The following is a 15,000-nucleotide window of genomic DNA, read 5'->3' as shown; positions in this document are numbered from 1 at the left end:
CATCACCTCATCCATCATCCAAGGGCGACAGACGGAGCGACAGAACGCAGCGAGATGTCACAGGCGAGTGAAGAGATAACGAGAAGAGAGGAGATGAGGAGAGGAGACGAGGAGAGGAGAGGAGAGGGTAGAGGAGAGGAGAGGAGAGGGAAGAGGTTTGGTTTTCAAAATACCTTTTATTTTACCACTACCAGGAGAAAATTATAACACTGTCACATCATCACTCAGATCAAGAGAAGGAAATAAATAAATAAATAAAAAATAAAACATAAAACAAAACAAGTGCAACAAAAATCACAACATCAACAAAAACAACATTTACTGCATCAAAAATGAATAATCAGCTCTCCATCCCCACCCACAGAGCACAAAGCTTCTTCCACAGCCCATACACTATTAAAGTCTTGCACATTGTCCATCATTTGATAATAGGCAAATTCAACCTTTAGTCTGGCCTTCAAAAGTCCCTCCAGAACCAGCACCGGTTCCACACAGCCGGTACCCTGAGCTCGGTTCTTGCGTGTAAGCCAAATGGCCAACTTAGCCGAGCCAGATAAAAAGTTCATCAGTGTATGTACAGTCTTTTTCTTTGCAGAATACTTTGGCCCAAAAACAAACAATGCATAAGAGAAATCCTCCCCAAGAGCTTCAAACAAGCTTTTCATAAGGACAAACAAGAGTGAGAGCCTGGGACACTCAACAAACAGATGAGACAAAGTTTCAGTTAGTGAACAAAACAAACACTCCTCTCCCACCCCTGGATCTAGGTGTGCTCTGTATCTGTTCGTGGCTATAACCCCATGCACAACTCTCCACTGGAGATCTGCTGTTCTCTTCTCAACAGGCAGCTTGTACAGGGACCGCCAGCTGCCTTTCGGGGAAACCTCCGGGCCAAAAAACTCGACTCTTTCACTCCCGACAAACCACGAAGATGTAGGACCTTAACACAGGACTGATAGAGTGCCTTTTTACCTGCATCCTGGAACTTTTCCAGAACAGGAGTACTAAAGGACAGCAGTCCACCTCCTCTTTCCTGCCACTCCCCGACATCTGGGGTAACAGACAAAGATGGGAAGCTGTATTCGCCCTCTTCACTCCACTGCTCACACAGAGTCTCAATGTTTAGAAATGTCACAAGTTTTACTGGAAGTGCAGCAAAGACTTCCTCCACCACTCTTTCAACCACCCGGCTGGAGGTGATATTGGTCCTTTCTTTGAGGGCGTCCAGGGTCCGGGCCCGGAGACTGGCTGACTGCAAAGTTGGAGTCCTTATGAAATCATTAAAAAATAACGGTTCCTCAAAGATCCACATTCCTGGACTCTCAGTTTTTTTCCTTTTGAATGTGTACATTTTCCATGCCTGCATTACAGACATATAAAAGGATGTTAATCCAGTGAGATCCACCTCCTCAAGCTTTAACAGAAAGAGCTGCTTAGTGTACCCCAGCCGTCCAGCTCTCCTCAGCAGCAGTCGAGCGATGTCCATCCAGCTGGGACCACAAGTGAAAAGGAGTCTCTGTGCAGTCTGGAGTCTGAATGAGGCAATTTTTGACTGAATGTCTATAAGTCCATGTCCCCCTTCAGCCACCGGCAGGTAGAGGACTGCCGCCTGGACTCAGTGTTTGCCTGACCAGAAGAAGTCCAGGATGGCCCTTTGAATGCCCTCCACCAGCCCTCTTGGAGGTGTCAAAGCCACAAGTCTGTGCCAGAGAGTCGAGGCAACCAAGTTATTGACCACCAGAACTCTTCCCCTATACGACAACTGGGGTAGCAACCATTTCCATTTAGACAACCGAGCGCACACTTTCTCCCTAACTCCCTCCCAGTTTTTACTTTTAAAGCCCTCGGTACCCAAATAAACCCCCAACACCTTCAACCCCTCCCTCCCCGACTCAAGTCCACCAGGCAGACTGGGCACTGCCTGGTCCCTCCACTCTCCCACCAGTAAGGCACCACTTTTTCCCCAGTTCACCCGTGCAGCTGTTGCCCTTTCATACAGGGACAGGGTGTCCCGCAGACACCGAACGTCCCCCTGATTGGAGATGAAGATGTTTACATCATCAGCATAGGCAGAAATTGTAGGGGGACATTCGATGCTACAGGACGCGGGCAAAGAAAGCCCGCTGAGCCGGCCCCTCAACCTGCACAGCAAGGGCTCAATAGCCAAGCTATACAGCTGGCCGGAGATGGGACAACCTTGTCTGATCCCTCGCCGTACAGGGATTGGCCGACTCAACCCCGCCCCCATCTTCAACAAACACTGTGCATCCTGATACAACAAACCAACTAATGACACAAAACCATCCCCAAAACCAAAAGACCTCAGTGCAGAAAACAAATACGAGTGATCCACCCTGTCAAACGCCTTCTCTTGATCCAGAGACACAATGCCAACATTTAGATTATAGATTTTACACACATCAATGACATCTCTGATAAGAAAAACATTATCCATGATTGTCCGGTCTGGAACACAGTAACTCTGGTCTTTATGGACCACAGTTCGGGCACGAACGCGGACGCGGCCCCCGCCCCAGGCACGGACTCGGACGCGGCCTCCGCCCCGGGCACGGACGCGGCCTCCGCCACATGCGCCACACTAACAGAGCTGCCCGCGTCAGCGGCAGCACTAGCCACCTCCTGCTGTCTGTGCGGACACGCAAAACGTTTGTGTCCCACATCACCACACTCAAAACACTTCAGTTGTCCCGAGCTCGCATACACCATATAAGAAGCGTCACCGTGTTTAACTCTAAAGGAAACCTCCAGAGTCTGTGTGGGCGACTCCAAAAACATGAACACCTGACGCCGCAAAGATTGGACATGTTTCAGTTTGGGATCTTTACACCCTAGACTCACAGTTTTGAAAACACTCGCAAACTTCCCAAACCTGCGGAGTTCGTTCTCTAACAAGTCGTTAGAAATAAACGGCGGAACACCGGATACGGTGATCCGCGTAGAGGGAACCGACAACGGGGAAACCTGCACAAACAAATCCCTAATGAACACACCACTCTCAATCAGCTGATACACAAGAGGCTGACTCTTCAGAAAGACAACCACAGCCTTGTTCATTCGGGATGCATACAAAAGTTTATCATGGCCTACCTGTTCACCTGCAGCTAACAAAACCTCCTCCACGGTGACAGTACCGTTCGGGGGGACTATCCGAAGGTCGGAGGTGGCGTCTCAGCAGACGCCATTCCTCCCTCCAACCCCTCCAACGATCTGTCTTATACAGCCAACAACACTCAATATAAATATGAAAACAATCTTACCTGATCATGCACTTTGAAAACAGTAGAAAGGATAACAAACAATTTAATCTCCGCGCCACTCGCAACACCACCACCGTCACTCACACTCACATTCACCGGAAACAGAAACGGAGAGGAGAGGAGAGGAGGAAAGGAGAAGTTGTAAATAATTGAAAACAGGGAAAAGAAGGGAATAGCGAGGAATAGCGATATTTTGTGCTCAGCTCAGGGCTGAAATGCGGAGTCAGTAGAAATGTTTGTAAACATTCAAAGTGAGCCCCTCCTCCTGGGCTCATCGCGCCCAGAAGGGATGATGGAGCAGCTTTAGGATAAGTCTGTATTTTATTTTGAAGGAGACAGGATACGGTTATAATTAGGAAGAACTTGAATCTTAAGCTGTGTCAGAGTTTTTGTGATGATAATATTTATGGAGTAAAAAATGATGAAATGAAGCGACGGATGGCGTCTGCTGTTTGCCTCAGGCCTCCGCCGCTACAGCTGGCAGGCAGCTGCTAGCTAGCAGGAGGTGTGCATTTCTGTTTCCATAGTAACTGAAGTCGACTTCGTCAAATCAACTGATGCTCACATCTTAAGTATGTTTGAACGCCACAGATGTTTTTTGAGTTTGTGGCTGAATGTTTTACAGTTTGACATTCACCCCCCATCGCCTCCTGACCCCATCGCCTCCTGCTGTCTCCATCTCAATATTTTCTGAGCGGTTGAGCAGAATACACAGACCTGGAGTGTTCCCAGCATGCACTGGGTGAGAGGCAGGGGACAGAGCCAGGAAACATGGCCGACAACTTTTTACACTCTCCGCTTGGGGCAATTTAAAGTTTCCAGTCCAGCCTACCTGCATGTTTTGGGGGCAGACTCAGCGGGTGTGGGTGGGGGGGGGGGTGGGGGGGGGGGGGTTTCTGGCTTCTTCCTGGGAGGCGGCAGCACTAACCACTGAGCCACCGTGCAATGGTTTTATTTCGGTTGAAGCAGCATATTTGAGTCCGGGGAGGCACAGTGAATGTGTATATGATGATGATGCTTTGAAGTAAGAACATCACCCCCCCTCCCCCCCTCCCCCCCCCCCCCCCCCCCTCCCTCATTGAAAAGTGTAATGCATCCTAGTCTCTCCTCAGCCGGGAGAACACGACTGGAGGCGTCTCAGGAATCCTCAGGAGAGGACTCTCAATTCAGCAGCTCGCTGCCAGTCCGTCCACAGAAGCAGAGATTTCAATAAAGCCTCCGCTTTGTGAACAGATATTCAGTCAGCGGGCTGCTGAGCGCCGAGATGAGTTCTGGAGGAGGGAGGAGCATGTGGGGAATAAGAGCAGAAGAGCTTAAAAAAATTTAAATTTTTATAAAGATTGGTGCAGTATGAAGACCTACAACACTTCGTATTAATAATATTTATAAGGAGGATGAAGATATCTCTGAGCATGTGTCTCATCAGACATTAAGGAAACATGCTATGTTGAAGTGCTGGCTTCTCTGACAACAATGCAGCAGCCAGTATGTCCTCCTTCTAACTTCAGATTCTGCTCCTGAATGCTCTGGATTTGTTTGGACCAAAGAAGGTAGGCGCTTTTAAGACCCCCCCACATAGCCGTTTTGGACGTCCCTCGGTTTGTCAGATATGAGAGCAGTTATCAGGTCAACAGGTGTTGCAGCGATGGAAGCGGGCAAGAGAAGTGGTTCAGATAGAAGTGATTGTACCCGACCTAAAAAGCCTCTGCATGTTTCTAATAAGCTCCATGAGCAGAAACGTCCTCAAACTAGGATCAATATTGGAGATGCTTTTGAAAAATGGAGAGAGGTTAGAACACAGAAAGTTGTAGCGTAATTCATTTATTAAGATGTTATATCTTTATTTAAGCTCAGATTCAAAAAGGGGCCCCACTTCCTATTACAGGAAGAAATTAACTTTAACTGTATAAGTTAATTAATTATTCAGTCAGTTTTATATCTTGAAGGAAGTAAGTTCTATAAATGTTAAACCAGAAAACACACTGACAAAGTCCTGAATTTTATGTGTAAAATTTAATATAAAAAGGGTAAACAATATGTAACACTCAGAATACAAAATTTACTTTAAATCAAATATGTATTTATAAATAATAAATTATCAAAAGAAAAACAAGATATACCAAATTAAGGTGTGCCGGGCTGATGTAGGTTAGACTCTTGGAGCTGGTGGAGAATTAATTAAACACACGACACAGAATGTTGATAACCGGTTTTATATTTCAATTTTTAACAAATAACAAAAAACATTTGAACTTAATCAAGGAAAATACCACAATTAAATAAAAGAAAATAGGCCTTCAATTAACAGATTCTTAAGGGCACTTTTTACCCTCCATACAACATATGCTAAATATTCCCAATTCTATTCGTATAAATCAATGCACCAAACACATTACACGTACTGCAGTTATTTGTCATGTGTGTGCAGATGTCCAATGAATTCAAATGTTTATTTAGGTAGGGGAAATCCTACCACACCCTTTAACCAGACAGCCAGGCTTGATGGCTGCCTTTTGAAGGAATCTTCTTGAGTCTTTTGAAGTTGCTCCTTTAGCTCGCCATCTTCTTTGCTCCAGCAATATGGTCTGACCTGTTTAGACAAACAGGTAACAAAATCAAGTCTGCTCAACTTGGGAGCAGCAATTTAATCAAATGTTCCACTGTGGATGTCTCACCAGTGTTCAGTCCTGAAACATTCCTCCTCAGCAGCAGCAGCACAGCAGCTTCAAGGGCTTGAAGTCTCAGTTAAGTTAAGTCCAGCTTTGTGTCCAGGGTTGAAAAGCACAAGTTTTTCTTTCAGAAGTTCTCCTTGACGTAGATCATCAGTGTTGGGACTTCCGGTTTTGCGGAGGATGGAGTAGGCGTGTGGTTTTCTAGCTCCCACTTCTAACCTTTCATTTCTTACCATAAACCCTATTTCTCGTACTGAAACATCTTGTATCCGAGACATAATTTAAAGCAACAGAAAAATACGGCACAAATATGTCTAGGTCCGGGAAACAAACAAGGAAAGACCCAGCTGCAGAGAGCTCCGTGGCTAGTGCTAATGGTGACGCTAGCTTAACAGCAGCTCATATATCAGACCTACTCAAGCAGCACCGAGCAGCGCTAGCCTTGGACTTCAAAACATCGTTTGCTAACTTGGACACGAAACTTGACCAGATTCAGGCCACAGTTTCGGGGCAGGGACGGCGTATCACCGATCTCGAGTCTAACGCGGAGGAGGTTAGCCAACGTCTAGAGCAACTAGACTACATGCACATCACTTCAGGGGGACAACAAGTGGCTGAAAGCTAAGCTCCCCGACTTGGAGGGACGAAGCAGGAGACAGAATATTCGCATTGTGGGCTTACCAGAGTCTGTGGAGGGCCCACCGCCTTTTTCTCACAGCTTCTCCTCGACATTTTTGGCGACAAGGTGCTCACTTCTGCCCCAGAGCTCGACAGAGCCCACCGCAGCCTCGCGCCTAAACCTGGACCTCAGGAGAGACCCCGTCCCGTCATCATTCGCTTCCATCGCTTTCAGGTGAAAGACTTGGTAATGAGGGAGGCACGCAAACGAGGTGACCTGGAGTATGATGGCCACAAAGTCCGCTTTTACGAGGACTACACAGCAGATGTTTTGAAGCAACGGGCTGAATATAAGGATGTTATGGCCGAACTTTTTAAAAGAGGACTCTGACCATCTCTGCTCTTCCCAGCGAAGCTGCGCATTACTCTCCGGAATGGTGAGAAAAAGTGGTTATCGTCTGTGTCTGAAGCCGCCCGCTACATCCAGAATTTGGAACAGAGCTCCTCTACTCCGCCATGATTCACATGTTAGAGACGAGAGAAACAAACGGACATCTGTTTGTAAATAATTGGACATTTGAGCTGTCCTTTTCTCTTTTCCCGCGATCTACTCTGGTTTATATGCCAATCAATATAGCTGGCTGCACATGTTCGGTTTCCTGCCACACATTTTATCTTGATCAACACTTGTCAAAGTAAAGTGCGTGGGTAGCTAATTAATACAGATGACCAGCTAATGTAGCCCTGATCCACGTTTTTCTGGTGTTATAATCGAAGTAAACAGGTAATGTTCTGGTTCAAATTTAGGTTAACCTGTGCCTTGATGTTGCTTACTTAGCTTATTCAGGCGTTTATCCAATGGTATTCTGATGTTATAGGGTTAACTGTCTAATGCATTAGTGGGAAATAGTTAAGTTAGGAAGTACTTTTTTGGTATGGTTGTTTTAGGACCTGGTGAGGTCTCTGACATTCGGTGTTCAGAGCTATATGTGGGGACAGGTGTGGGAAAGGGGTTTGTGGGAGGTAATTTTTTGTTTGTTTTATTTTCATTTTCTCGTCTCTGCTTCTCAGATATTTTTTCTTTCTAAGCTACTCATCTCAGTCACTCGTTCTAAATTGGCCGTAAATGAAGGGTAATCTCAATTTCATTAGCTGGAACGTTAAGGGGTTAAACCATCCAGTGAAGAGGTCCAAAGTCTTTACTCACCTAAAACAGCTCAGAGCTGGGGTAGTGTTTCTCCAAGAAACTCACTTACATGACTCTGACCAGTGGCGTTTGGGGAGGGGCTGGACTGGGCAGTTTTTCCACTCAAACTTTAAGGGGAAGGCAAGGGGCGCGGCTATCCTTATTGATAAAAATATTCCTTTTGAGCCCACAAATATTATATCAGACAAAAACGGACGCTTCATTATTGTCTCAGGCAAACTCTGTAATAAGTCAGTGGCACTGGCTAATGTGTATGCTCCAAATATTGATGATGCACAATTCTTTAAAAACTTTTTTTCCCAACTCCCTGATCTAAATACTCATTCGTTAATTCTTGGAGGGGATTTGAATTGTTTCCTGGATGCAGTGCTAGACCGTTCCTCTCCAAAGCTTACTGCGCTTAGCAAATCTGCCAGTTGTATTAAATCTTTTCTTTCTGACTTTAGCCTTTCTGACCCCTGGCAGTTTTTGTACCCCACTGGAAGAGAATATTCTTTCTTTTCCCACGTTCACCATACTTACACCCGGATTGATTATTTTTTCCTAGATAATTCTTTAATTTCAAATCTCAAATCCTGTAGCTATGAGAGCATTATTATTTCTGATCATGCACCCATTGTTCTTACCCTGGCCTTCCAAGACTTTGATATAGCAAGGAAGCACTGGAGGCTGGACCGGCTGCTGCTTACGGATGAGAGTTTTTTGACACACATATCCAACCACATCAAAACATTTCTAAGCACCAATAAAACACCGAGAATGTCCAATGAAACAATTTGGGAGGCCATGAAAGCGTATCTGAGAGGCGTGATTATATCATTTGCAGCATATAAAAGAAAGTGCTCAAAACCAAAACACACTGAAGTTGCTAGTCAGATTTTGGAAATTGATAAACAGTATGCGAATTCACCCTCACCTGAACTGTATAAGAAACGTTTAAAACTCCAGACTGAATTTAATGTTCTTACATCTCATCTGGTTGAGAGCCAATTACTTCGGAACAGAAGCAACTTTTATGAGCATGGTGAGAAATCAGGCAAATTGTTAGCCAATCAACTGCGGGGTCTGAGGGCGAAGCAGCTTATTGCCGGGGTACGGACAGACAATGGGTGTGTAACATCTGATCAGAAAGCAATTAATGAAACGTTTCGAGTTTTTTACTCCAGTTTATATAATTCAGATTGTACAGCAGATAAAGATATCATGGATAACTTCTTTAGTAATTTGGATGCACCATCCATTTCTCAAGAAGTGAGGAACAATCTAGAAGCACCTATCACCCAAGGCGAAATCACTGCTGCAATATTATCCATGCAATCGGGCAAATCTCCTGGCCCTGACGGTTTCCCATCAGATTTTTTCAAGAAGTTTTCTGCTGAGCTTACTCCTTTTTTGTGTTTAGTGTTTTCTGACTCACTTGACTCAGGCAAACTCCCTCCTTCATTTAACCAGGCCTGCATCTCTCTTTTGTTGAAAAAAGATAAGGACCCGCTAGATTGTGCCTCCTACAGGCCCATATCATTGTTAAATACGGACATGAAGATCCTTGCTAAAGCTCTGGCTCGCAGGTTAGAGGATGTCCTCCCCTCCGTCATATCCCCTGACCAAACTGGGTTTATAAAGAATCGGCATTCGTTTTTTAATATTCGTCGGCTATTCAACATTTTGTATTCCCCCAAACATGGTGAGTCTGAATGTCTCCTCTCTGTCAATGCTGAAAAAGCATTTGACCGAGTAGAATAGGACTATCTCTTTAAGACACTTAAAAAATTTGGTTTCGGCTCTGTTTTTTGTTCTTGGATTAAACTACTTTATACCTCTCCCTCTGCCTCTGTATTAACTAACAACCATTACTCAAAATATTTCGTCCTACACAGGGGGACACGGCAGGGTTGCCCTCTTAGCCCGCTCCTTTTTGCTATTGCCATAGAGCCGCTTGTGATAGCTATTCGTAACAATAGGAAAATACAGGGGATATACAGGGAAGGAGTCGAGCACAAGGTCTCTCTTTATGCAGATGATTTACTCATTTCGGAAGCCCTCGCCTTATTTGAACTTTATAGTCAGTTTTCAGGATATAAAATTAATTTTAATAAAAGCGAACTCTTTCCAATTAGCAAAGAAGCCCTGAGACTTAACCTTACCAACCTTCCATTTAAGGTGGTGACAGACCATTTCTACTATCTTGGCATTTGTGTCACAAGACAATTAAGACATCTGTTTAAACATCATTTCCTATGTTTATTTGACCAAGCTAAACAGATTTTGTCCAAATGGTACCCTTTATCCCTGTCTCTCATTGGTAGAATAAATTCAATTAAAATGACGCTTCTTCCAAAATTTTTGTATCTCTTCCAATGCCTCCCGATTCTTGTCCCAAAGACTTTTTTCAAATCTCTTGATTCTTTAATCACGTCCTACATCTGGAACGGCAAGCACCCTCGATTACGTATAGCTTTTCTTCAACAACCAAAGCAGACTGGTGGAATGGCTCTGCCTAATTTCCAGTATTATTACTGGGCAGATAATATTCGCTGTATGATGTATTGGGTGCACTTTCATCTGGAACTGTCATGTCCTGTCTGAGTAATGATGGAGGTCTATGCTAGTGCTCCAATATCCATGCCCACCCTTTTGGGTGCTGCACTTCAACTAGCCTCTGATTTTCCTAAAAGTAATCCCTTAGTAAAACAGTCTCTGCACATCTGGACCCAATTTCGAAAACACTTCGGTCTGCAGACCTTTTCATTGCAAGCCCGATTGAAGCTAATCACCTCTTTGTCCCTTCGACTTCTGATGTATTTAAGATTTGGCACAATAAAGGCTTGAGATGTTTTGATGATCTGTTCTTTTTTTTATTTTTAAAGATTTATTTTAGGCTTTAATGCAGAGAGAGGACAGTGGATAGAGTTGGAAACCAGGGAGAGAGAGGACAGTGGATAGAGTCGGAAACCAGAGAGAGAGGACAGTGGATAGAGTCAGAAACCAGAGAGAGAGAGAGGACAGTGGATAGAGTCAGAAACCAGGGAGAGAGAGAGGACAGTGGATAGAGTCAGAAACCAGAGAGAGAGAGAGGACAGTGGATAGAGTCAGAAACCAGAGAGAAAGAGAGGACAGTGGATAGAGTCAGAAACCAGGGAGAGAGAGAGGATAGTGGATAGAGTCAGAAACCAGGGAGAGAGAGGACAGTGGATAGAGTCGGAACCAGAGAGAGAGAGAGGACAGTGGATAGAGTCAGAAACCAGAGAGAGAGAGGACAGTGGATAGAGTCAGAAACCAGAGAGAGAGAGGACAGTGGATAGAGTCAGAAACCAGAGACCGAGAGAAGACAGTGGATAGAGTCTGAAAACAGGGAGAGAGGACAGTGGATAGAGTCAGAAACCAGAGAGAGAGAGGACAGTGGATAGAGTCAGAAACCAGAGAGAGAGAGAAGACAGTGGATAGAGTCAGAAACCAGAGAGAGAGAGAAGACAGTGGATAGAGTCTGAAAACAGGGAGAGAGGACAGTGGATAGAGTCAGAAACCAGGGAGAGAGAGGACAGTGGATAGAGTCAGAAACCAGAGAGAGAGAGGACAGTGGATAGAGTCAGAAACCAGAGAGAGAGAGAAGACAGTGGATAGAGTCTGAAAACAGGGAGAGAGGACAGTGGATAGAGTCAGAAACCAGGGAGAGAGAGGACAGTGGATAGAGTCAGAAACCAGAGAGAGAGAGGACAGTGGATAGAGTCAGAAACCAGGGAGAGAGAGGACAGTGGATAGAGTCAGAAACCAGGGAGAGAGAGGACAGTGGATAGAGTCAGAAACCAGGGAGAGAGAGGACAGTGGATAGAGTCAGAAACCAGGGAGAGAGAGGACAGTGGATAGAGTCGGAACCAGAGAGAGAGAGGACAGTGGATAGAGTCAGAAACCAGAGAGAGAGAGGATAGTGGATAGAGTCAGAAACCAGAGAGAGAGAGGACAGTGGATAGAGTCAGAAACCAGGGAGAGAGAGGACAGTGGATAGAGTCGGAAACCAGGGAGAGAGAGGACAGTGGATAGAGTCGGAAACCAGGGAGAGAGAGGACAGTGGATAGAGTCAGAAACCAGAGAGAGAGAGGACAGTGGATAGAGTCAGAAACCAGAGAGAGAGAGGACAGTGGATAGAGTCAGAAACCAGGGAGAGAGAGGACAGTGGATAGAGTCGGAAACCAGGGAGAGAGAGGACAGTGGATAGAGTCGGAAACCAGGGAGAGAGAGGACAGTGGATAGAGTCAGAAACCAGAGAGAGAGAGGACAGTGGATAGAGTCAGAAACCAGAGAGAGAGAGAGGACAGTGGATAGAGTCAGAAACCAGAGAGAGAGAGGACAGTGGATAGAGTCGGAAACCAGGGAGAGAGAGGACAGTGGATAGAGTCGGAAACCAGGGAGAGAGAGGACAGTGGATAGAGTCGGAAACCAGGGAGAGAGAGGACAGTGGATAGAGTCGGAAACCAGGGAGAGAGAGGACAGTGGATAGAGTCGGAAACCAGGGAGAGAGAGGACAGTGGATAGAGTCAGAAACCAGAGAGAGAGAGGACAGTGGATAGAGTCAGAAACCAGAGAGAGAGAGAGGACAGTGGATAGAGTCAGAAACCAGAGAGAGAGAGGACAGTGGATAGAGTCGGAAACCAGGGAGAGAGAGGACAGTGGATAGAGTCGGAAACCAGGGAGAGAGAGGACAGTGGATAGAGTCGGAAACCAGAGAGAGAGAGGACAGTGGATAGAGTCAGAAACCAGAGAGAGAGAGGACAGTGGATAGAGTCAGAAACCAGAGAGAGAGAGGACAGTGGATAGAGTCAGAAACCAGAGAGAGAGAGCGGGGAACGACATGTGGAAAGGGGCCACGGGTGGAAGCGAACCCGGGCCTACTGCTCGAGACGAGAGTCTCAATACATGATGATCTGTTCTTTGATAATCAGTTTGCATGCTTCTCTCAACTAAGTGATGCCTTTGGTATCCCTAGAACGCATTCTTTTCGTTTTTTACAGATTAGGCATTATGTACAGGGTTTAATTCCACGGTTCCCTTCTAAACCACCTGTCAATCCGATTGATACATTTCTCTCTGTCAAACCAATGTCAAAAGGGATAATGTCTAACCTATACAACCTTATTTCTAAGTTGCATTGTCCCTCTATGGCTGCTATCAGAACAGCTTGGGAACAGGACCTAGGCTTTACTTTTTCGGACAACATATGGGATTTAACCCTTAAACATGTGCACTCTTCTTCCTTGTGTGCCCGTCATGCTCTTTTGCAGTTTAAAGTAGTTCATCGCATTCATATATCTAAAACCAAATTGGCTCGCATGTATCCTGATGTTGACCCTACTTGTGATAAATGTAAAGGTGCTCCTGGCTCGCTCATTTACATGTATTGGTCTTGTCCCGCTTTAGCTCAATTCTGAACATCATTTTTCCAAACTATGTCAGAGATACTTCACCACCAATTTCAGCCAAACCCTTTGACCGCTATCTTTGGCATATCTCCAGATTTGGACCTGCCAAAAGCAAAACTCAATGTCCTGGCCTTTTCGTCTTTGCTGGCCCAATTTTACTTAAGTGGAGAGACCCTATCCCTCCGTCCTTCTCGCACTGGATCAGAGATACAATGACCTGTTTGAATCTAGAGAAAATATGTTACACTACCCAGGGAACAGAAAGCAAATTTCATAAATTGTGGAACCCCTTCCTGAAATTCTTTGAGAGACCCACTACTGTCATATCTGAGTAGCCTATTACTGTGGGGTTTTTTTTCTTTCCTTATTTTTCTTGGTATGATTTATTTATTTTTGTAAAGTTCTTTATTTTATTTTATTTTATTTTATTTCTTTATTATTATTTTTTTCTTTCTCGTCCAAGTATTTTGTTGGGTGGGGGCGGGTAGTTTGGGGTGTGTTACTGCATCCTATATATCAACATAACTCTTAAATGCAACTCGGCTTCCTTTAGAGTTCGCAGGAAGGACTGCCCTTATCTGTACAGATGTGTTGATTGTTGACCTTGACCTTTTATTATTCAGAATGTGACTTCTAGGCTACAGCTGTGGTTGTTTGTCGTCTGGATTAGGCTTGTCTCATGTTTGGATGTTTTGTGACATGTATGAGTGTTTTTGTTAAGGGTGGGTGGGGGGAAGAAAATAAAATATTTCCCTGTACAGTAAAAGCTATTTTCTGTTATTATCTTTCAATAAAAATACCTTTGAAAGAGAAAGTGAAAGAGAAGTTCTCCTTGACTGTTGTAGGAATGACTGTGTCCTGCTGCCTTCTGACTGACTCCTTGATTGGTTTCAATCAGGTGATTAGTGCACCTGGTGAAAGGGGGTAGATGCCTGTTGGCTGTAGGCTGCATCCAATTGGCTCAGGATTTGAATGACAGATGCTGTTGTCCAATGTCAGCAGTGTTACAAATACAAACAATATATACAACAAAGGTATAGATGAAACAGATAAAGAAAATGATTCTTAAGAATGATATGATAATGAAATGATAATGCAATTATAGCATATGGTGACATTATATATTAAGTAACGAGATAAAACGCGGTATTGTTTGAATGACTTAATCAGCAAATGATCAAAAGGGAACAAGTTGATAAACGAATGTTTGGATTCTATTTGGATTTAAAGGAGCTCTGAAGAGGAGCTCTGTGAGACACGACTCACGACCTAATCTCTCAACACCCACTGTGGAACAAACACTCTTACTGTGAGGTGGTTCAGATGAACTCTGCCGACTGGTCCCACGTTTCAGTCTCCGACAAGTGGTTCTTTTCAGGCCCAGAGAGGTCCACGGGCCAGATTTCATGCCTTAGCACCTGGGTCGGAGTGTGCAGCTGGGATGGAGGTGGAATGGCAGTTCAGCTGTCGTGGTTGTGTCATCATCAGCTCCAAGTGGATCCAACAGGAAAAATACTAAAGAGTCTTTTGATACGTCAATTTCCAATTCAAATTAACCTGATGGCCATATTTACTCTCTATGGCGCAAACTTAAAAGTCTTAAGCTTATTTGAACTAAAGTCCGAAGAGAAGCGAGCAAGAGCAAGAACCAAACCCGGAGATCTGAGCTGAGTGTGAACTTTTATCAGCTGCAAGAGGGGGGGGGGCCGCCCAAGGGTGACTCCCACTCTGACCGGAGGACATTTGTTTAAATTAAACCAAGTTTACGCAATAAGATTAAGAATAAGAATCTAAACATATATACGTCACCA

At 44.7% G+C, this 15,000-nt stretch overlaps 1 protein-coding gene across 1 annotated transcript in view; it reads left to right on the top strand.

Moving 5' to 3' along the window:
* LOC109976693 (thyrotropin-releasing hormone-degrading ectoenzyme-like) overlaps positions 1-15,000 on the top strand; it is a gene marked incomplete in the record, with an annotated part of 106,964 nt that overhangs the window by 30,840 nt on the left and 61,124 nt on the right.

Source organism: Labrus bergylta, chromosome 23 (assembly GCF_963930695.1).
Source record: "Labrus bergylta chromosome 23, fLabBer1.1, whole genome shotgun sequence".
Taxonomy (NCBI): Eukaryota; Metazoa; Chordata; class Actinopteri; order Labriformes; family Labridae; genus Labrus; species Labrus bergylta.
The sequence above is the reverse complement of the archived record's forward strand: the minus strand, read 5'-3'. Positions and strand labels throughout refer to the sequence as shown.